The sequence below is a fragment of the Lycium barbarum genome, chromosome 11 (genome assembly GCF_019175385.1).
Source record: "Lycium barbarum isolate Lr01 chromosome 11, ASM1917538v2, whole genome shotgun sequence".
Lineage (NCBI taxonomy): Eukaryota > Viridiplantae > Streptophyta > Magnoliopsida > Solanales > Solanaceae > Lycium > Lycium barbarum.
The window spans coordinates 50,580,542-50,603,061 of record NC_083347.1 but is presented as its reverse complement, the minus strand read 5'-3'; the positions used below and the strand labels follow the sequence as shown (position 1 = coordinate 50,603,061).

Genomic DNA, 22,520 nt, shown 5'->3' with positions numbered 1-22,520 from the left:
AATCGGGTTCACGTCAACGTCTTCGTCCAAAGACTCTATCATCATCCTTGGTCGAAGAAGGACAAGCTGTTGACACCCAATTTTGGCCCTCCTTTTTCGTTTAATTAATTTCACTATGCTTTTAGTCCAGAAAATTCCCCAAAGGAGCTAGGAATATTTTCACTAATTATTACGCTATTTTCCGAGATATATTTCTCTAAAGTTAAGGAATTTTTATCGTTTCTTAGAAATTACCAAAAAAAAAATCATATTTTTTAATTATAAATGACTAAACATCATTTTTTTTATATAATTAAAATCACTCAAAAAAATAATGTTGATATTCGTATATCAATATTGACATTGGCATTTTTCCTTTAATCCTACTTATTACCGTATTAATCATCTTTTGCTCTATTGTTTTTAAAACTAAATACGTATATTAAATTACTTGTATTGTAATTTATATAGGTGTATATATTTGGGAATTAATTAGGACAAAGAAGCATATTTTAATTAATTGATTAGACTAAAAAGGGATTAGAAATTAATTCACCTACATAACATTAGGCCAATTCCCTTCTCCTCCAAATTAAATCAGCAACCCAACACATCTAGCCCAATTCCCCACCGACCCAAACCGGCCCAACACCTACACTAAAATCCCCCAACCCATTTTTAGTTCAATCCAGACCAAACCCTTTCTCTTTAACCAAACAGCCCTAAAGACTAACGCTCCTCTCCTCTCCCTCTTCCACCTCGCTGCCCCCCCCCCCCCTTTACCCATCAGACCATCGGCTAAAGCCGATTTCGGCGACACCGACGCCACCTCCCATCAACCCCTGTCCCTTTTTCTTCAAGTGACAGAGCTTCGAACAGCTCGTCCAAAGTCGAATCAACCCCCAAATCAAAAAGCACGCAATCAACCCCCAAATCAAAAAGCACGCAATCAACCCCCAAATCAAAAAGCACGCAAACATATTTGGGATTCCAGACCGTTCTTCCAACAATCCATAGGGTAAAGGTTTGTTTCGGTCCATGGAGCCTAAAACCATGAAGAATGCACTAAATTCGGAGTGCCAACGAATTTGTAGCCTTCAAATCGCTCTGAAAAGGTGAGAATCTGTCATTTTTTTTCATCATTTCATCCTTTCAAAATTGCAGATTTTCCCCCCTCTTTAATTCGAAATTCCAAGGCAAAAGGCTTCTTGAAGAAGCTGTTGAAACGCCCCAATCCTCAGCTATAAATACCGGCCTTTGAGGGCTGTTTTAGAACAAGTCGAACAATTGAAAAAAGTCCTGTTATTTCATAAGTTTTCTTGACAGTTAAAAATCCCCTTAAGTTCAAGAATTAAAAAAAATCTCATTATTTTCACAAAGTTCAACAATTGGAAAATTCCCCACTATTTTTTTTTTTAGCTTCTTACTCTCTGAAAATCCCCTTAACTCTAAGTTTTCTTTGGTTATCAAAATCTTCTTTCAAGTTCTGGACTCCACAACAAGCTTTTCAAGCGAATTCGAAGACTCGACGACGATAATAGCCTCATTTTTTTATATAATTAAAATCACTCAAAAAAAATAATGTTGATATTCGTATATAAATATTGGCATTGGCATGTTTCCTTTAATCCTACTTATTACCGTATTAATCATCGTTCGCTCTATTTTTTTTAAAACCAAATACGTATATTAAATTACTTGTATTGTAATTTATATAGGTGTATATATTTGGGAATTAATTAGGACAAAGAAGCATATTTTAAGTAATTGATTAGAGTAAAAAGGGATTAGAAATTAATTCACCTACATAACATTGCGCCAATTCCCTTCTCCTCCAAATTAAATCAGTAACCCAACACCTCTAGCCCAATTCCCAACCGACCCGAACCGGCCTAACACCTACACTAAAATCCCCCAACCCATTTTCAGTTCAATCCAGACCAGACCCTTTCTCTTTAACCAAACAGCCCTAAAGACTAACGCTCCTCTCCTCTCCCTCTTCCACATCGCCTCCACCCCCCCCCCCCCCCGCTTTACCCATCAGACCATCGGCTAAAGCTGATTTCGGCATCACTTACACCGCTTCCCATCAACCCCTGTCCCTTCGTCCCCTTTTCTTCAAGTGACAGAGCTTCGAACAGCTCGTCCAAAGTCGAATCAGCCCCCAAATCAAAAAGAACGCGAACATCTTTGGGATTCCAGACCGTTCTTCCAACAATCCATAGGGTAAAGGTTTGTTTCGGTCCATGGAGCCTAAAACCATGAAGAATCCACTAAATTCGGAGTCCCACTGAATTTGCAGCCTTCAAATCGCTCTGAAAAGGTGAGAATCTGTCATTTTTTTCATCATTTCATCCTTTCAAAATTGCATATTTTCCCCTCTCTTTAATTCGAAATTCCAAGGCAAAAAGCTTCTTGAAGAAGCTATTGAAATGCCCCAATCTTCAGATATGAATACCGGCCTTTGAGGGCTGTTTTAGAACAAGTCGAACAATTGAAAAAAGTCCTGTTATTTCATAAGTTTTCTTGACAGTTAAAAATCCCCTTAAGTTCAAGAATTAAAATAAAAATCTCTTTATTTTCACAAAGTTCAACAACTGGAAAATTCCCCACTGTTTTTTTAGCTTCTTACTCTCAGAAAAAATCCTCTTAACTCTAAGTTTTCTTTGGTTATTAAAATCTTCTTTCAAGTTCTCGACTCCACAACAAGCTTTTCAAGCGGAATCGAATACTCGACGACGACAATAGCCTCAGTTCGCTGTCATGGAGAAGGTAATCACACTCGTCCTCTTTTCGTCTTTCATTTTAGCAGAAGTAGAAATGTAGTCATTCAAGTGTTTCTCATCGTTTGTTTGGTTTGGCTGGCTGGAATGAGTTCATTTTTCATTTGTTGCGAGCTGGTGTAAAACGACTAATCACACTTAGTAGAACTAGTAATTAATCCATCAAAAAGTGTGTAACTATGTTGTCGTTGTGTATATCTCTGCTTGACATGTTTATCCGAATTTGTTTTACCTCTTTTGTTTAAAATAGTGAACGCACTGTAGATCTTAGAGGAAAGCTATTCGTTCAATAAAAAATAAGAAAAAATAAGAAAGCAAATAAGCGACAGGTTCAAATGGTTGTTTGTTAATACTCTCTGCATAATCGTTATCATGCCTAGAAAGTTGTCCACTTTATCTAGAAATAGTTCAGATCATGAGTTTGTGATAGTTAAAAATATGTGCTTCTTTGGTGCTTTTAATAAAATCTACTAGTCTAACATGTGTTCAAGAAGTACTGATTCACTACGGGATAATTTGGAATTCAAACTGAAGGTTTATGCATATATAAAGAAGTGTATTTTCATTTTGATTAGTGGTTTATACTTTAGCATGATTTGAAATATGATTTGTTTCCTTTAGAACAAAAGTGCTTTTTGTTTATCTAAATGTTAGCAGGATTTATCATCTTACTGATTTTTGTCTGAAAAAAAAAGGGTACTTTTTTGTTTAACTAAAAAGGCATTAAAGATGATGGCTAAAGAATGCTAAAGTCTGTTAGACTCTGTAATTATTTTTATAAGCGCATATTTAACCATGGTTCAAAGTATAGGATATTATGATCTTATTTGTAGGATTTTTTGTATTTCTACTAGCGGGTAAAAGTTATACTATGAAGGTAATATGAAATGGGAATAAGCTGTTTTCCAATAGGTTTATTTGAAGAGTGAGACTTGTTGTATTAGAAATCATGTTTATGGGGACTGCACTCTTATCTTGAATTACTATTTCTTTGAGTAATGTCGTCTCCAAAATTAGTTGAGTTAGTGCCTGTTGTTAACCCATCTGTTTCAGTTTTCACTTTGTTGGTTTCAGTTTCATTTTGTTGGTTGTTTAAGTCTAAACTGCTATGTTGATATTTCTGTTTGGGTGGGACTATTTCTGGGAAGACTTAACACACTTGTTCCGGGTTGATCTTGTTTGTAGCTGGAGTTGGTTTTTGAATTAATCTATCTAAGGTTCACTAAGTTTGCTGTTGGGTTTCTTTCAAACTAGTAAAAAATGAAAGTTGGCTAAGACACTTTGCTTTGTCAATTTTTTTTTTCTTTTGAAAGATTTAACCTTGATCCGCTTGTTCCTCTCATACATGAAGTATGGATTGTCCAGTAGTATTTTTCCTTCTTTCTTATCTGATTATTGTCAAGCCTAAATACTAAGCTAAAGATGCCATTTAGTTTTCACCACATCATATTTGAGACGTGATTCAGTTCAAATTTTGTGTGTATATGACATCTCTTTTCTTTTACCGTGTCCATGAGACCTTCTTAACCTATGATGACTCTTATTTATCGATTTTTTTCCCGAAGTTTTGCATAGTTGATTAATACTGTTTTGATGTATATATATATATATATATATATATATATAAAACCTACTGTTTTTAACTAGAAAGGCTACTGTTTTCCGGTTAAAAAGTTACTAGTTTGATTGGAGAAAAGGGTTACCATTTTGATTAGAGAAAAGGGGTTACTCGTTTGATTTTTCAAAAAAGGGTTACTATTTTGATTAGGGAAAAGTTGTTGATTAAATCCGTTGAATATGTGATCAACTTCGTCGCTCACTTTAAATATTCTTTTTATCTTCCTCGAAGGATTATTTGTCTGGTTGCTCTCATTAAAAGTCAATATGCACATAACCATCATGAATTAACAATGCTTAAAGGAAGCAATTAGCAACCTGTTGAATATGCATACGACTAGTTAAAATTCTGTCCTAATCAACTAAGTATATGGCTGTTTGAAGAACTTGTTTTTTCATTGTTTGAATTCTGTCTCCAAAAGCTTGAATTTGCTTACTGCCATGGCTAAAATTAAGATTGTGAGTGACTTCAAGGATATCTAGAGCTTAAGGGTAAGATTCCACTAAGTCGTTTAACAATAACGACCCTCGAAAAACTGATTGCAGGGAGACTTTGGCATTGGTTGAAATTGTTGTTTAAGCTTAACATGTAACTCTCTGTTAAATCTTTGTTTTTATGAGCGATCATCCCCGTAGTTAATCATTTATTTTTATTTTTAAAAGGAACAGAATGAGATGCTAAAGGTTGTGAAATGACATTGGTTAGAGTTTGGTATTAAGAATGTGATCAATGGTTTTTATTTTAAACCGTTCTCCCCATTTCATATGACTACAAAATCTCCAGCCATGCTTAAGTGAAAAATGAAAATTTCTTACTATTGATATAACATTGTTGGAAAACCATTATGTGATTAAGTGTTCATATAGTCTTTCAACTCGCATAACTAGTGGCCTGTGTGAAGATCGGGACTTTACTAGAAACTAGTATTTGTAGTCGAGGGTAATAAGAAGGGGCTAAGTACATGACTAAAACTATTAAGTAGGATGATTAAGCACTTAGATTGAAGCTACTGTTTTCCTCCTCATTCTAAAAGTTTGAATCTTTTTGTCCATTCTTTGACTGATATGAAAATTTAGTTTGAACAAGCAAGTCTTTTCACTTTTAATCAACTGCTCCAATTTCTTTTTTTTTTTTTTTTTTTTTTTTTTTTTTTTTTTTTTTTAGCACCGGGTGTCCGAGTCTCTTTGAGCCCCGACTAATCCCGGGGGTGCACAGGCCCTCAGCAAGGAGTTTCCCGCAAGTGCACCACGGTTAATTCAGGGTTTCCCCAGTCCGATGGCCCCCAGAAATTGTTTGCACCTAGCGGGTTTCGAACTTGAGACCCTGAAGGGGAGCACTCCAAGGCTCAAGTCAATTGCCACCAGGCCAACCCCTGAGGGTTAATTTCTTCTTTTTTTTTCTCTGAACCATTTGCTTCTCCTTCTAGCCATTTCATGAATGTTGAACACATATATGAATCCGGCGGCTGTTCTTACCATAGGCAGTGTGTCCTTGAAATGATGGTATAATGTGTCTAATTTATTAAAGTTTAGGAGTTGTTTTGTCATTTTCTTTTAGGATTCTAAAAAAAATGTGCTATTTGAGTTGTCTTTTGCTGAGAATTTGAAATTTGATTACTGGAAGTTGTATATCCGGGCCCCTTTATTATTGCGACAGCCTTTGTGGCATCCTAGTTATGCTTTGTGGTTAAAAGGTTCTGTTTGTAGGTAAAATTAGATAAAAAATAAAAGTAGTGACCTGTGGTATTTTTTTAACATTAGAAGTCGAGAAATGATGGTTGTTGTAGTTGTCTCCTGAGTATGTTGTATAAGGTTCTTGTTTTAACCATAAGTTACCACATGTGGTTTAATGGAAAATCCGATGGCATCTCGAATATCCTATTTTTGTACTAAGAAAGGCACAGGTGGATTTAGAGACAAGCTGATGAGTCTTCTCTTAGTGTTATCTGTCAATATAATTTCCTATCGGTCTTGGCTGAACAATGTCTATCTTGTAAGCGTGCAATTATGTCATCAATAAGTTGAGAAATCAAGACCTCAAAAATGAGTATAAAATTAAGACAAGAACTATTAGAATCGTGATTTAATCAGTCTTAGTTTATAGCCTGCATTTCATGTATTTTCTGAAGAGTATAAGTCAGTTGAACTTGCTGTCCAGTTGAACTATCCATTATTTTTTCTCTCTTTTAAAAGCTTTGAAACTGGTAAAATTAAATCGTTGTGTAAATCTGTAATTGTAATACTTCCTCTCATGGTTTTAATCAAGCCACTTCATTTATGCAAGCCCCATCACTCATTAGCTAAATATTCTTTTATACTATCATTTACCACTTGGTTATTTCCTGAACTTAAGAAATGTGATAACTAATGACATGACTCTTCTTACAATATCTCCTTTTGTTCTTCATCTTTATTAAGTAATTGTTTTGTACGATAGTTGATTAATATTGTTATGATGCTTATAAAACTTTACGCCATATGTTTGAATATTTAAGATCATGTGTTTTTTTGGTGCTTAATTGGTAATGTCCAAACTGGACATCCAGTTTTCTTTCCTTAAAAAGTAGAGAGAGTTGTCCTCTTCCTTAAGAAGTTCTCTATAAGAGAAGGTTTTGAATGTAGGATATTGTCACGACCCAACCCCGTGGGCCATGACTAGTGCCCGACCTGGACACCCGTATACGTACCTGTTAGATATAGCCAAACTAAAACTACGAACAATATGGTAACTTACGAAAGAACTCTAACGGTTCATAACGTCATCATATATATATATATATATATATATATATATATATATATATATATATATATATATATCCAGATAGACTGTCTCCTGAGGAGTCACAACTAGTCAGATCATAAAATGATACGCAAGCCGACAAGACTGCCACTGCACATCAATATCATGTCATATGCAAGCTGACAAGGCTGCCACTACACATCAATATCATGTCATATGCAAGCCGACAATGCTGCCATTACAGACGAACATATACATGGCACAACGTTTAGACACAGCTGGACAGAACTTATACACAACCAACACATATGTTCACAGACCTCTAAGAGTAATTGTAGCGAAATATGACGGGACAGGGCCCCGTCGTACCCCTGGATAAACATACATATATATATATATATATATATATATATATATATATATATATATCATAAGATCTGTACCAAAAGTCTAAACTACGGAACAACGGAGCTCTCCAAGACAGCTGAGTAGAAGTCCTATGCTGAAGGATCACCAAACCGACTATCTTTAGCTGCGGGCATGAAACGCAGCCCCCCGAAGAAAGGGGGTCAGTACGGAATATGTACTGAGTATATAAAGCATGAAATACAGTAAGAAGGATCATAACTGAAATAGGGGGTACAGAAAACAAGTACAATGTCCAGAATACTAAAACACTTGCCCTTTTGAAACATAAATCATGCATGTCAATATCATATATCATACCCGGCCCATTATGGGACTCGGTGAACATGGTCGCCACCCCGTCTTTGGCGCCATAACACAGCATAACTCCATAAACACATCATAACGCCATAACACAGCATAACTCCATAAACACAGCATAACGCCATAACACAGCATAACTCCATAAACACAACATAAAGCCATAACACAGCATAACTTCATTATATATATATATATATATATATATATATATATATATATATATATATATATATATATATATATATATATATATATATATCATATTCCGGCCCTCTAGTAAGGGACTCGGTGAACAATGCAGTGAAACTGTGCACAATAACATACCCGGCTCGGGACTCGATGAAGGACATATTGAGGCATGCACGGGTAGAGTAGTGAACAACCATATGCAATTTAAAACATTATCAAGACTCAAACAGAATAAGAAGAAGGGATTAACATCTGAGTATCAATAGCGACAATCATATCAAATATCCCCCGAATGTCATCATATCTAATATCAAAAGAGCCTTAGGAATCATAGACATGTGTCAATACAGTATGAAACAACTTATAGAAGTCAAAGACATTAGTTATCGTAGAGTTTCTAAAAATAGGAGCTTATATATATTGACTACTATCCAACGTACAGAAAATTGAAGAGGGAAGCTCAATCATTTTAAGAGTTCTAGCATCAAGAAGTGATTAAGAATCATGAACCACACTTGAAATTTATGAATAGAATTACCCCAAAGCTCATATCATTCGTCACTTAAATCTACGACATGCCAAAAGAAAGAAGGGACAACTTTACATACCTGTTAACGACTAATCGCAAAACCGTTCGCTTCGTCGCCCTTTTAGCCTATTTAATATAAAAGTAACGCTATCGTTAGTACTATACTTTCTAGTTCGTAATTCTGCAGCTCATCGCTTATAGAACTTATTCTTTAACTCATACTTTCTCGTTTAGGGTTTTTCATTAGTTAAGGACTTAACGAAAATCGGGCAGCATTTCCCCTATATATTCGTCTAACCCGAATTTTCAATTATCCTCCTGTTAACACAGAAATACCAACAATAGAGATATACATACAAAATTCTTACTATTCAGCCCATAACAATTCTAACAACCCAACAACCTTTCTGAATCCATTTCAACCCACGACTTCATATAACATCAATTTTATGCATTTTCTTACTTCCAATTCTGTCCAATCCAATTTTAATAATTCCATTACAACACTATTAACACACTTACACCACAAAATAAGAAAATCTTACCTAATTTTTCTCGGAGGAATTTCTACGCTCAATTGCTCCAATTTTACAATTTCTTCTTCTCCAATTCAATATCCAATGTTGCTATCACCTCCTTGAACTTGTAATTCACTTGAAAGTTGATCAAAATACTCAACAAATTATTTTCTTCTCAATCACCATGGCTGGCCGAGAGCAGCCATGGGAGTTCTTTCTTTTTTTCTTTTCTTCTAACTTGATTTTTGATAAAATGAAATCAAGTATTGGTTTGTTCATTAACCAAGTGTTTATATATGTTCCTCCATGTATTGACACGTGCACCCCCCTCTAATGACTCACCAAAATTCTCTTTTTTTTTAATAAATCGGGTGGGGCCCACTCCTAATAATTAAATTAATTAATTTTAATAAATCATTAATCCTTACTTAATAATCTAATCACAATTAATTAGTCTCTAATTTCCAATAATATTTCTATACTAAATTAAATTTATAAACAATTTGTATAATAATTAAAATTGAAAATTAAAAGTTCCTATTTCATGTCCGAAAATAATCCTGTCTTTAACTTGAGTCGATTTGCTTGCGAATAATTCGACGTATAAAAATACGGGGTATAACAGATATGTTTGCTGCTAGTTTTGTTGTAATGAAGTCACGTATGGAGGAAGGATTAAGCATGCTTAAACAGTACTATATTGAATACATGTTGAGTAGGAATTAAAAGCTGTATAAATTCCATGTCCTATTCATTGTGTTTCCTTTATTGAGATTGCTCCTAACTCCTTTTTTTTTTATTGCATGAACACATTTGGGAGAATGTTGGAGTTATGGCAACTTCGATTTCAGCCCAGGCCGAATAGCAGTAGCAGCAATGTCATTCTCGTGTATAGCCGTCCCTTATTTTCATGTCGAAAGAGTCCACATCCTTCTTCCTCTCTTCAAAATTTGTGTCTCCACATTAACACATTCACATACATATATTCTAGACTAACATTTCTTTTGGATCATGTTTGTAGCATATTTGCTTCTGGCTTATGTATGAACTTGCGGGGAAATGGTTAAGTATAACATCGAGAGATTTTAGCAAAAAATGAAAATAAAAATGAAAGGCTCGAAAGTATGAATTTTTCGCAAAGGCAAAAAGTGTGAGCTTTTTAAGAGTCCAAATGTAGATATTGAAGGAATAAAAACGAGATTTTTAAAACCTCTAAATGTAGGTGTTTTGGAGTTGAAAAGTGCAAAAAAGATTTATGAGACAAACAATGGCTGAATTTTAAGTTTGTTTTTAAACAGGAGCAAGACCAATTATTATTATCATTATTTTTTCCAGAAATTTGTCTATTTCTATAACTAACGTCCAGCAGGCTTTATGTTTCAAGTTGAAAAAAAAAATCACATTAGGCTTATATATATTGGCCAAAGCTATTTTAAAAGAACTACAAGGTATGTACTTTAGTTTAATACACATATACTATCTTGTTTTTCAATCATCTTTTCATTATGTGTGTGCTTATCTATATCACGGTACTTATACATATTATTATATTATCCATTGCTATTTCTAAAAGTACACCTCTTTATACTATTTTTACATACGATAAACATACTACATGTATATATTATTTTCTCATAAAAAATTATGTATTTTGATACTCTATATTATATATACTGTCCTTATATACAATAGCCATATTTTTACCTAATCTTCAAAAAAACACACATGTACTCTTTTTGTAAACAATATACATCCCTAGTACATATAATTTTACGACTCGTATTAATTACTTTCCTTTACAATGAGTATGCCAACATACTATTATTTTTTTAAACACGTACCATACATATACTACCTTATTTCCATTAATTCCCTTGGTCGCCTTTACATTATATGCATCTATATAGTACTATCGTGTCTTCAATAACTATTTTTTAGTTACCCGTGATATACATATCACATATATATGTTATTTTCTTATAAAAAATATATCTTCTTATTCCATATTACACATACCATTCTTATATAAAATAAATGCCATACATATTTTTCTCAAGCATTCATTAACATTAACTACTTCCTTTATAAATATGCGTTTACTCACATAGTTGTAATTACTTTAAAATCCCCTTTTTTTTATACATATAGTTTTGAGAGAATAGTTTCTTTCCCGCCATTCTTTAAATAATAAATAAGAAATAATCAAATAATACCCTCTAGTGTTAATTAAGCTAAGTTTAAATACTGTTTTCGGATAGGCTCTGAGGGATGCTTAATACCTTCCCATCGGGGTAAATAAAATCCATACCTAGAAACTCACAGGTTTCAAAGACTAAAAGAAAGATTTTACTTTTTTTACAAATGGTTTCCTAATATTTCCTAAAATTAGGTGGCGGCTCTGAAAATTTGCAAAACCAGAGGAAACATAGTCATAAGTTGTGAACTAGTTTTAATCCGTTGAAAATAGGGCATGAAATGGCTAGACGTGAAAAATAACGGGCACAGATTCAAATGGTCACAATTGCAAGCTTTGAGGATTGGATGATCGCTATATGTGCAAGACGGAGTCTTTTCAAGTTTCAAGCCAACATCCAACTAGCCAAACAAGGCTCTTGCCTCATTAATGGCATTTTTGTAATAACTTAGTCTTCTTTAGTCTAGGAGTATAAATACTAGACTTAGACATCTCATTTACTTAGATTATATTGAATGATGAATGGAGAAACTCCTTTGGAGATATATTATTTAGCTTAGTAGCTTTAGGGTTAGTTATTATAATGGTGGATTCCATTGTTGGTCTTTGAACCTTTAATTCCATTGATTTCATGAAGAGTTGTTCATTTGTGGATTCATTTGAATCACTCTTGCCTTGATTTCAAATAATATAGGTTCTTTTATGATTGAATTAGATTGGGAGGTGTTGGATTTAATATATCCAAGGTTGCCGATAAATTCACCCTAATTGGGTCTTGCTTTTATCCTCTTTTCTCATCCATTTTCTTCAATTCTCATCCCAATTTGTTGTTATCCTTTAATTCCGCGTTTTAGTGTTGAATTGGTGTTATTCCCCAATTCAAATCGTATCACCTTCAAGCTCACAAGAATGGTTCCTTTACCTTCAAGTTCCTCTTTTGGGCAAATCTGCTCTTCCGGAGTCATTGCATCCTCTTCATAAGTTTCCATTGTCGGAGGCTCGCTCTCCCGCTTGTTTTCACCGATACCAACCAAAGAATTCAAGCAACTAGAGGAAAAAGAAAGATTGTGAGTGTTAGAGTGAAGAACTTTCTCTCCCTCATTCTTTTTCTTTTCTTCTTTCTTTTCTCTCATGTTCTTTTCAATTCCATTCTCTTGTTTCTTTTGTGGCAACCCACTCACTCCAGTCATCCCAAACTTCTCATTTGGCATGGCATTACACTCCCCTATAGGAATTGAAGAGACATATGCACTATTGGAATATTCTTTCGGAATTGGGAATGGAAAGAGAGACCACCCTTCCTCTTCCATGACATACCTTATCCAATCTCGTACATTTGGAACATTGTGTTTTTGAAACCAGGGCTGTCCAAAACATAAGTGACTTATTTTTAGGGGAAACAAATCACATCGGGCCGTTTCAAGATAATCTCCATAAGATATTACCACCTTGACCATCCACTTAACTTGATACCCATTATATTCATATGGGTATCTCTTTTTAACCCATGTCAAATTCAACCAATCAGCCGCATAAGGAGAAGTGAATGTGGAGTCACACAAATCGTCAAGCTACTTAGGTTAACGCTTTCGGGTATTAACCTAGTTGTGCTAGTCCAAATACCAAAATGCCCGATTTTGGGCAAAACTCTACCATTATCATTTCTTGAAAAGTGAGTATTTTTGCATAAATGATGCTTCTTGATTTGCGGAAATATAAACAAAAGCAGTTTCTTATCACAAATAATTTATATCTACAAAATTCGGGCAGCTTCTCCCCTGTTTATATCACTAGCCCGAAATCACAATACCAACAACCAATCATAACAACAACAACACTAACACCAACCACATCATCCTCAATACCAAAATATTCCATCAAACATCCCACACGATGTTTATCCAATTTCTCAACCAACAAATTCGTTATATGATCATTTAATAGATCTACCTCTATAAATAAACCTAAATCAATATCAATAGGAAGGATTCATATCTTGCTGCCGCTAGAACCGAAATATCTTCAATATTCACCTTGAATCTAAGCCAAGATTCCCCACAATACGACATTATAATCGCAACTATACGCTGTTCGAACCTAAATCCGGAGATTCCACTTGACTCGCGCTAAAATTTTATGAACGGAGGTTAGGGGAAAGTTCCATAGGGTTTGGGATGTTTTGAGGGGTGTTTGGATGAAATATGATGGGGCAAACCCTTTTTATAATGTTCTAGAGTCGGGTTGCACTGACCTAGAATTTGCTCTGTGCGTTCGTGCCACGTTGGGGCGCGTTCGCGCAGAGTTAATTCTATGCTCTAACAGTCTGTCTTAAAATGCTCATAACGTTTGATCCCAATGTTGGATTGATGCGCGGTTTGTTGCGTTGGAAACTAGACTTCCTGAAAGTCAATTTAGGCTTTTGTTTCACTTCAAAACTCCTGATATACTGAGAGATATAACTCTCTAAAGTTGACCCAAAATTTCTGTCGAAAATTCTGCCAACTTTTTCCAAATTTTTGACAAACTTATTTTCTTCGATTTGCTTGATCCCGAGACCTATAGACACTTACTTAACACTTGTTAAGAGTATTGCTTAACATTTTAAGGGCTCCATGACACCTTCGAGCCTATGTTAGTTTACTCACAACGCAAACGACGCGAAATTTTTAGAGGTGTAACAAACCGAATCTCACTCACGTACCTAGAACAACTCTACACCCCGAAAAGGTGTAGCAAGAGTAGTATCAGTACAAACACTATGTATGTACCATAGGCCGACAACCGTTATCTAACATATACATAGAAAGAAACTGAAGAATAGACATGCTCGCAATTAAATACAAACACCACACAGTACAAGAACAACAATTCAAGTATAGAAGTATCACGTCGGAATCTATGAAGAACGAGAATGATGTAATCACTAAGCACATCCACGTAAGTCTTGCAGTAATGTGAACCACACTAGATCTCAGTAGTCAACAGTCATAGCCTAGGCGGAACCTCTAGTCCTCGAATCCATCAAGTGTCTAGGTAAGTGATTAACAACCATGCAACATCTCAAATGAATCAACAACTAAGAAATCAAGGCTGAACGCATCATGCAATACATAGATACAACAACCAGAATCAGAGATGTGAATGGGTGTAATATGAATGCATGTGTTATGCGATGCAATGATATGCACTGGCCAAATGTAAGTCTCAGTACACACATACTACGGACGGAATACCTCCAAATCTCGATAGTCATGACCCATGGGGGACCCATAAATTTCATGTACCAGTCACCCCTCACACAACCCAGATATGACTCCACAACACCAACCACATTGCTAGCCATTCCGCACACAGCCCAGAGATGGCTACGCTATCAAATATGTTCCAACAATTATGGATGTTTCCTTCTCACTTATCATCATCAACACCAATCACAGGTAATATCAATGTACCCTGGAAATGGGGATGAATGCAATGCAAAATAACAATATCAAGTGTATCGTATCAATCCCAATCATGCCACACATGGACACATATCACAATATCAATATCAAGTCAAGTCATTTCCTCTATCCATGATAATGTCAAGATAAGTGTGAGACAACCGTATCATAATCACCATATGGCAACTAAGTACAAGTCAAATATCACACACATGGAGACGAGCCAATAACTCACAATAGATGACAAGCTCGCAAACTAGTCAACAATACCATACCTAAGTAATCCATCCCAACTTCATACCCGAAGACATACATGCTTTCTACGGCAATCACTAACTTTACATATGCTTCGCTAACCGAAGTCTAACCAGAAGGTAAGCCGTAACCTACCTCGATCTCGAACAGGTGTTACGAACTAATCCAGTTGAGCCTCACCTTTCCTTTTCAAAGAGCCTCAGTACGATTAATGTCTTTAATGTTAGGTCCCGTATTTTTACATTGGAACATTGTAAGGCAGAGTGCGACAAGTTGAATACAAAAACTGTTTTAGGGTTCCCGGTAGGGGTTTTTCACCCCCCGATTTTGGTTCGATGCACAAGTTGTCTAGGGATTTCGTTTGGTATAGGAATATTATTGGAGATTAGGGATTAATTAACCAAGATTGGATGATTAAGTGAGATTAAAAACCTAATCACATCTTTAAGGAAGCCTAAGTGGACGTGTGGGCCCCACCCATGAGTTGGCCAAATATTATTGGCTAAAAGCTTGGGTGGGACACATGTCCAACTTGTGGACTGCATATATAAGTGAAAATGCTGATTCATGGTTCAACTAGCTAACCATTTCACCTTCACAAGTTGAGATAAAACAAGAGATAGAGAGAGAAGCTCTCGGCCATGGCTGGCCGAGAATGAACTCCAAGGTTTGATCAAAAAAAATAAATTTCTCCATCAATTCAACTCCTTACCAAGTGCATAAGAACGTGTAGTAGTTGTTGGAAAGAAACAAGGAGGTGTGGCATGGCAATAATGTTGAAATTTGGCCAAGGTTGAAGAGTAAATTGTAAGGTAAGAATGATCATTTTTCATGTATTGCATGATGATTTGAAAGTATAGTTTGTGCATGTTGTTGTTGGATTGTTGTTGTGGTTGAAGTTGAGATAAGCCGTGAGCTTAGGTGAAGCCATGCTTGGTTTTATTTTGCATATATTGTAGATGAGTTGAATGTGTATCAACCTAAGAAAAGGAACAAAAATTGTAAGAAGCTTTTGTGTGGTTGTGTTGAGACCGTGTAGGTCTGTTGAATGGAATTGATATGTTGATTTACTTGAAGTCCTTGTGTTGTGTTAGGATGTAGTTAAACATGAGGTTGAGATGTAAAACTAATTGTTATGTGTTGAAGAAGGGAAAACAGTCCAAACCATGGACTGTTTTGGTAAAAATGAGGGACTAACTTATCTTGAATATTGATTGTGATTGTTATAATTTCTATAAATAGGAGTAGGGATATTGCATGGTTTAAAATTGGAGTTCAAGTTGTTGTGGACTGTCGTAGAAGTTAACATGTCGTCAATATGATTCCTTGTGATTATATGAACATTGCTGCTTGACGTGTTGTTGTTGGTTGGGTGAAATTGGAAAATTTCGAGTTGTATAGTATATTGGTCGGGCTGTTTTTGAGTAATGTACAGGCTGTCCGGAATTCCCTCGTGACCTAATCGTAGTTTGATATCTTAATATAGGATAAGAGTACTACTGAGCAGCTTGTACAAATTGCATAACGACTAAACGCTAAAGGTATGTAAAGTTGTCCATTCTTTCTTTTGGCATGTCCTAGGAGTAAGTATGATATAATCTGAGCTTGGGGTAACTCCACTCTCTAATCCTTAGCATGACATACGATTGTTATTCGTTCTTAATGTTAGAACTGTTGGTATAGTCGAATTATGGTCTCGTTGTCTATTACATGATTGACTAATATATGGTGTATAGGAGTCCTTACTCTTAAAAGAAATTGCATAAGCATACTTGACTTTCATAAGTTGTAACATGCTAGGGTGACACCTGTATATGAATTCTAAACGTTCCTTAATATAGCTCGTAAAGGTATTTAGGAAGAACTTAATGTGATGATTGTCCTGATGTTTGAAAGCTATTAAGTTTACTATACATTGAGTCTCAAAATATGTTTTATATGTATATGGTTACTTATTACTCTGCTCGTGCTTACCGCTACAGCCTTCACTGAGTCCCGGGCCAGGGTACGTTTTCGTGCGCAGATCTATTATATTATTCACCGAGTCCCTCACTAGAGGGCCGGTACACGTTATATATATATATATATATGATATGATGATATGGTGATATATGATATGGGGATGGCGGCCAGGATGGCATATGATTACTCATTCACCGAGTCCCTCAGTAGAGGGCCGGGACACGTTATATGTACATGTATATGATAATTTTACTTACACATGGTGTGATTACCTTGCTATGATTATTAAAATTTACGATGACTATGGCAAAGTTCAAACGTATGATTTATGTTCAAAGGTAAGTCTTGTGATTTCTAGTTGTTGCACTGGGTCTTATGCTACTCACTTCAGATATGATTCTACTTACTATGTTCCACGCTTTACATACTCAGTACATATTCCGTACTGACCCCCTTTCTTTGGGGGGCTGCATTTCATTCCCGCAGGTACAGATGCTCGTTTCGGAGATCCGCCAGCCTAGGATATCTATTCAGCTATTTCGGAGTGCTCCTTCATTCCGGAGCCTAGCTTCGTGGTATAGTCCTTTTGCTATGTATATGTGTTGTTGCTCAGGGTACGGCGGGGCCCTGTCCCGTCATGTGATGTCGTTGTTACTCTTAGAGGTCTGTGGTCATTTGTGTGGGTCTGTATATAGTTGTTGTTTCGTTGTATGGATATGACTTATGTTTGGGGCGTACCCATTCGTAGTGGCAGCCTTGTCGGCTTGCATATATATATATATATGTTTGGGATGTTGCGTGTAGTGGCAGCCTTGTCGGCTTGCGTAGATATATATATGTTTGTTGTTGGAAATTGTAACTCCTCAGGAGACAGGTGGCTATGACATGCATATATGTGACAGCTTCAAAATAACGTCTTGCCTTTTTATACAAATAAGTTCTCGATATGCTAGCTGTAGATGATTATAGTTAACAGGTGATATGAGTGTCCAACTTGGGCACTAGTCACGGCCTACGGGGTTGGGTCGTGACAAAAGTGGTATCAGAGCGGTTCATCCTCGGAGTGTCCGCAGACCGTGTTGAGTAGAGTCTTGTTTATGGATGTGTTGTGCACCACATTTATAAACGGGAAGCTACAAGACATTTAGGATGTCATCTTTCCTTCTTGTTCTAGATCGTGCGATAGAGCTATATTATCAGGATAATTCCTTCCTAACAGATTGTTATGCTTACAGTGATGCCTCCGAAGAAGGCGACAGCCGCCCAGAAAGGCAAGGCAGTAGCCAGGGAGACCAGCCAGACCCGGAGGATCACTAGGGCCTATGCCCAATCTGTACCCGGGACTAGACCCCAGTCAGCGAGCTCCGCTACACCTCCACTAGCAGGGGAGCCTAGTACAGCAGCAGCAGCTGCAGACCAGGGGACTGCTCCACCACCAGCTCCTGGGATTCCAGCACCTGAGCCTTCAGCTCCCCAGCCGGGGACAGAGGACAGAGCTATGAGAGACGCAGTCCAGTTATTGACCAGATTAATGTCGGGGCAGGCTTGCAGACACGGATTTGGAGGTGATTATACGGACAGACATGATAGTTTGAGAGTCCGTGATTTCTTGACTTGTAACCCCCAGAGTTCTATGGGTCAAAGCCCGCAGAGGATCCACAGGATTTTATTCGACAGATGCTGCGTACGTTGCGGGTAACTAGAGCTTCCGAGACTGAGTCGGTTGAATTGGCTTCATATCGGTTGCGTGACGTAGCGGTTAATTGGTATGAGTCCTGGGAGTTATCTAGAGGTGAGGACGCCCCTCCAGTTGTATGGGACGAGTTCGTGGAGGCCTTTCTGGGTCACTTTCTGCCTCCGGAGATGAGGCCAGCCAGAGTTGACAGATTTCTACACCTGAGGCAGAATGGCAGAAGTGTTCGAGATTATAGTCTCAAATTTGATTCGTTGGCTAGGTACGCGCCCACTATTGTAGCTGACATGGCTGATAGGGTGCATCGTTATGTGATGGGGCTGGATCATTACTTGGTTGATAACTGTATGGCAATGGCTGCTCAGCCCGGTATGGATATCGCTCGAGTGCAGGCATACACACAGGGAGTTTAGGACCGACATAGAGAGCGTCGATCTGATAGAGAGTATGGCAGGGGTCAGCATAAGAGAGTTAGATCAGCTGGGTATTCTTCGGGTGAGTTTCGGGGCGGGTAGCCCCAACAGCAGCATAGTAGATATTCCTCTCAGCCGGCACGGAGTGCACCTTCACGATTCACGGGTAGGAGGTTTGACAGCACGGGGTATTCAGGAGCTGGTCAAAGCTTCATGACTTCAGGTTTCCAGATGCACAGGGATTCAGGCCAGACGAGGCCATCTATACCTCAGTGTCCTCGATGTGGCAGGCGCCATCCGGGGGAATGCCGTCGCATTACTGGTGCTTGTTTCTCTTGTGGCCATCAAGGCCATACTATGAGGGAGTGTCGATTTGGGGGTAGTGCAGGTGGCGCAGCTCAGCCTACTGGATCAGTTGCGGGTTCATCCTCTTCGGTAGCTATGCGCCCTATGGGGCAAGGTATTCCGACACCAGCAGGCCGTGGCAGAGGCCGTGGTGGAATTTCCAGTTCTAGCGGTCCTTCGAACAACATATATGCTTTAGCTAGCAGACAGGATCAGGAGGCCTCGCCAAATGTGGTAACAAGTATACTATCGATTTTCTCCCGAGATGTATATGCATTGATAGACCCATGCTCCACATTATCATATATTTCCCCCCTTGTTGCTAGTAAAATTGGGATAAAATTTGAATGTATAGAACCATTCGAGGTAGCTACACCAGTGGGGGAGTCTGTTATAGCAAAACAAGTGTATAGAAATTGTTCGGTGGTCCTATGTAATCGTTGCACCAAGGCAGATTTAATAGAGCTAGATATGACTGAATTCGATGTTATTATGGGGATGGACTGGTTAGCTTCCTGTTATGCTAACGTCGATTTCAGAGGCAAGGTAGTTCGATTTCAGTTCCCGGGGGAACTAATTATAGGATGGAAGGGGAATACAACATCGCCGAGGGGTATGTTTATTTCATACATCAAGGCAAGGAAGATGGTTAGAAAGGGCTATATTTATCATCTGGTTCGTGTGCATGACTTGAAAGCAGAAGCACTGACTCTTCAGACAGTCCCGGTAGTTAATGAATTTCCGGATGTATTTCCAGATGAACTTCCAGGCCTTCCTCCTGAGCGTGAGATAGAGTTCACTATAGACGTATTGCAAGATACTCAGCCCATATCTGTTCCTCCTTATAGAATCGCACCTGCAGAATTGAAATAATTGAAGGAGCAACTGAAAGATTTATTAGAGAAGGGCTTCATTAGGCCCAGTACATCACCTTGGGGAGCGCCGGTATTATTTGTGAAAAAGAAAGATGGGTCGCTGCGGATGTGTATTGATTATAGGCAGCTGAATAAAATAACAATAAAGAATAGGTATCCTCTCCCCAGTATTGACGATCTATTTGACCAGTTGCATGGTGCTAAATGTTTCTCGAAGATAGACCTGCGATCAGGTTATCATCAGGTGCGGGTAAGAGAGGCGGATATTCCAAAGACTGCATTCAGGACCCGATACGGTCACTATAAGTTTAGGGTAATGTCTTTTGGGCTGACTAATGCTCCAGTAGTATTCATGGATCTGATGAACCGAGTATTCAAGTCGTTTCTTGATCTGTTTGTGATTGTATTTATTGATGATATTCTGGTTTATTCGCGATCAGAAGGGGAACATGCAGATCATTTGAGGACAGTACTTAGGATACTCCAGCACCAGAAGCTATATGCTAAATTTTCTAAATGTGAATTCTGGTTAACGTCAGTAGCGTTCTTGGGGCATATTATTGGAGTTGATGGTATCCGAGTAGACACACAGAAGATTGAAGCTGTCAAGACTTGGCCGAGACCTACGACACCTACTGAGGTACGTAGTTTTCTGGGGCTAGCAGGATATTACAGGAGATTCGTAGAAAAGTTTGCTTCGATTTCAGCGCCTTTAACAAGGCTGACACATAAGGCAGCCAAATTCCAATGGACCGATGCTTGTTGTTACATCCCGTATTTTTGAACGTCGGATTAATTGTAAGTTGAGGTGGGGCCCACACGTCAAGATTTTTTTTGGGACATGTGACAAATTATATGAATCACATATGTGAAGTTAAACACAACTCAAGAAGGACCCTTGGGCCAAATCAAAGTGGAAGTCCTCCAAACGAGTATTTTTAAGAAACCGTTTTCGGGTGACCTGACTTTGGGGGGCAAAAACGGTATTATAAGTTTGGAATTTGGAAATATACCAAGAAATAGAAGTTGTAGATAATTGAATTAGCTTTCCATCCATAGGTCGTGGGTTCCAAGGTGACATCGGTACAAGGAGATATGAACGTTTTAAGGTCGAAAGGTCAGTGGGCTAGGCCCAACTCGGGACCAACCGAGTTGGCCCAAAAAAATGAAAAGAAAAATTTAGGCCCAAGGTGAGAGGGTGGCCGGCCATACCTGGTCCAAGCCCACCAAATTAATTAATTTTCATGTGGCAAATTAATTATAAAGGGATCATTATCCCTTAGATGATTCAAGAAACTTAGAAGGAGAAAGAACAAACAAAACAAGAGCAAAAAAAAGGACCATTTCGGGTTTGGCCATGGAAAATTCAACCCTCAAAATCTTCCTCCAAAAATTATTTTCTTGTGGTATTCCTACTAATTTAAGGGTCCTTTACAACTTGGTGTAATTGTTTTGGAAGAAGGAGCACTTATTTCTTCAAGTTGACAACTTGTTCAAGTGAAGGAGTTTGTAGAAAAAGGTAAGAATCAATTCCTTTTTCTTATGTTATGAAGGTTTGTTTATGTTGTGGTATGTGGAAATGAGTAGAAATTATGGAAATAAGGAAGTTTGCAAAGTGGGTATGTATATATATATGTAGCCATGGGTGTATATATGTTGTATACATATATGAGTTGAATTTTATGTTGTATTCTAGTTGTGGTTATGGTGAAAATTATATTGGGAATGAAAGTTGAATGAATTTTGGTTGAAGTTGGAATGTAGAAAATTATGTCACTTTAGAATGATTTTGTGATATTATGGAAATGAAGTTGTTAAGATGTGAATTATGATTATGGTTCATGAAATTGGAAGATGGAAATATGTTATGGATATGTAGGTTGAATATTAGAAGTTTTGGATGAATTATGACTTTGGTGGAAAGTTTGTATATTTTGTATATCTTGTGAATATTTTGTGGAAAAGATATGAAATGCTTCCGAATTATGTTGTAATGATCTTGATTAGTAATGAATATGAAAATGTTGATATTGATTTGAAAATACGAAGTTGGAATGAAGGCTACGACGTTATGTTGGAAAGATGACTAATTATGTTATATTGTGTTTTGTAGTGATTATTGTTGTTGTTGGGTTGTTGTTGATTGTTTTGGCCGAGTTGAATTCTCGGGGGCGCTATATGTATAGGGGAGATGCTGCCCAAATTTTTGTAGAAAATGTTGACTCAAGATTTAGGACTTAAGTCTTATGGCTA

At 37.3% G+C, this 22,520-nt stretch overlaps 1 long non-coding RNA gene across 1 annotated transcript; it reads left to right on the top strand.

Annotated features, from left to right (window-relative positions):
- The first annotated feature begins 1,974 nt into the window (after nucleotides 1-1,974).
- LOC132619572 (uncharacterized) lies at nucleotides 1,975-6,030 on the top strand. The gene is made up of 3 exons (XR_009574731.1): nucleotides 1,975-2,302; nucleotides 2,671-2,751; nucleotides 5,545-6,030. It is a non-coding gene; the product is annotated as an uncharacterized LOC132619572 (long non-coding RNA).
- Nucleotides 6,031-22,520: the final 16,490 nt, after the last annotated feature.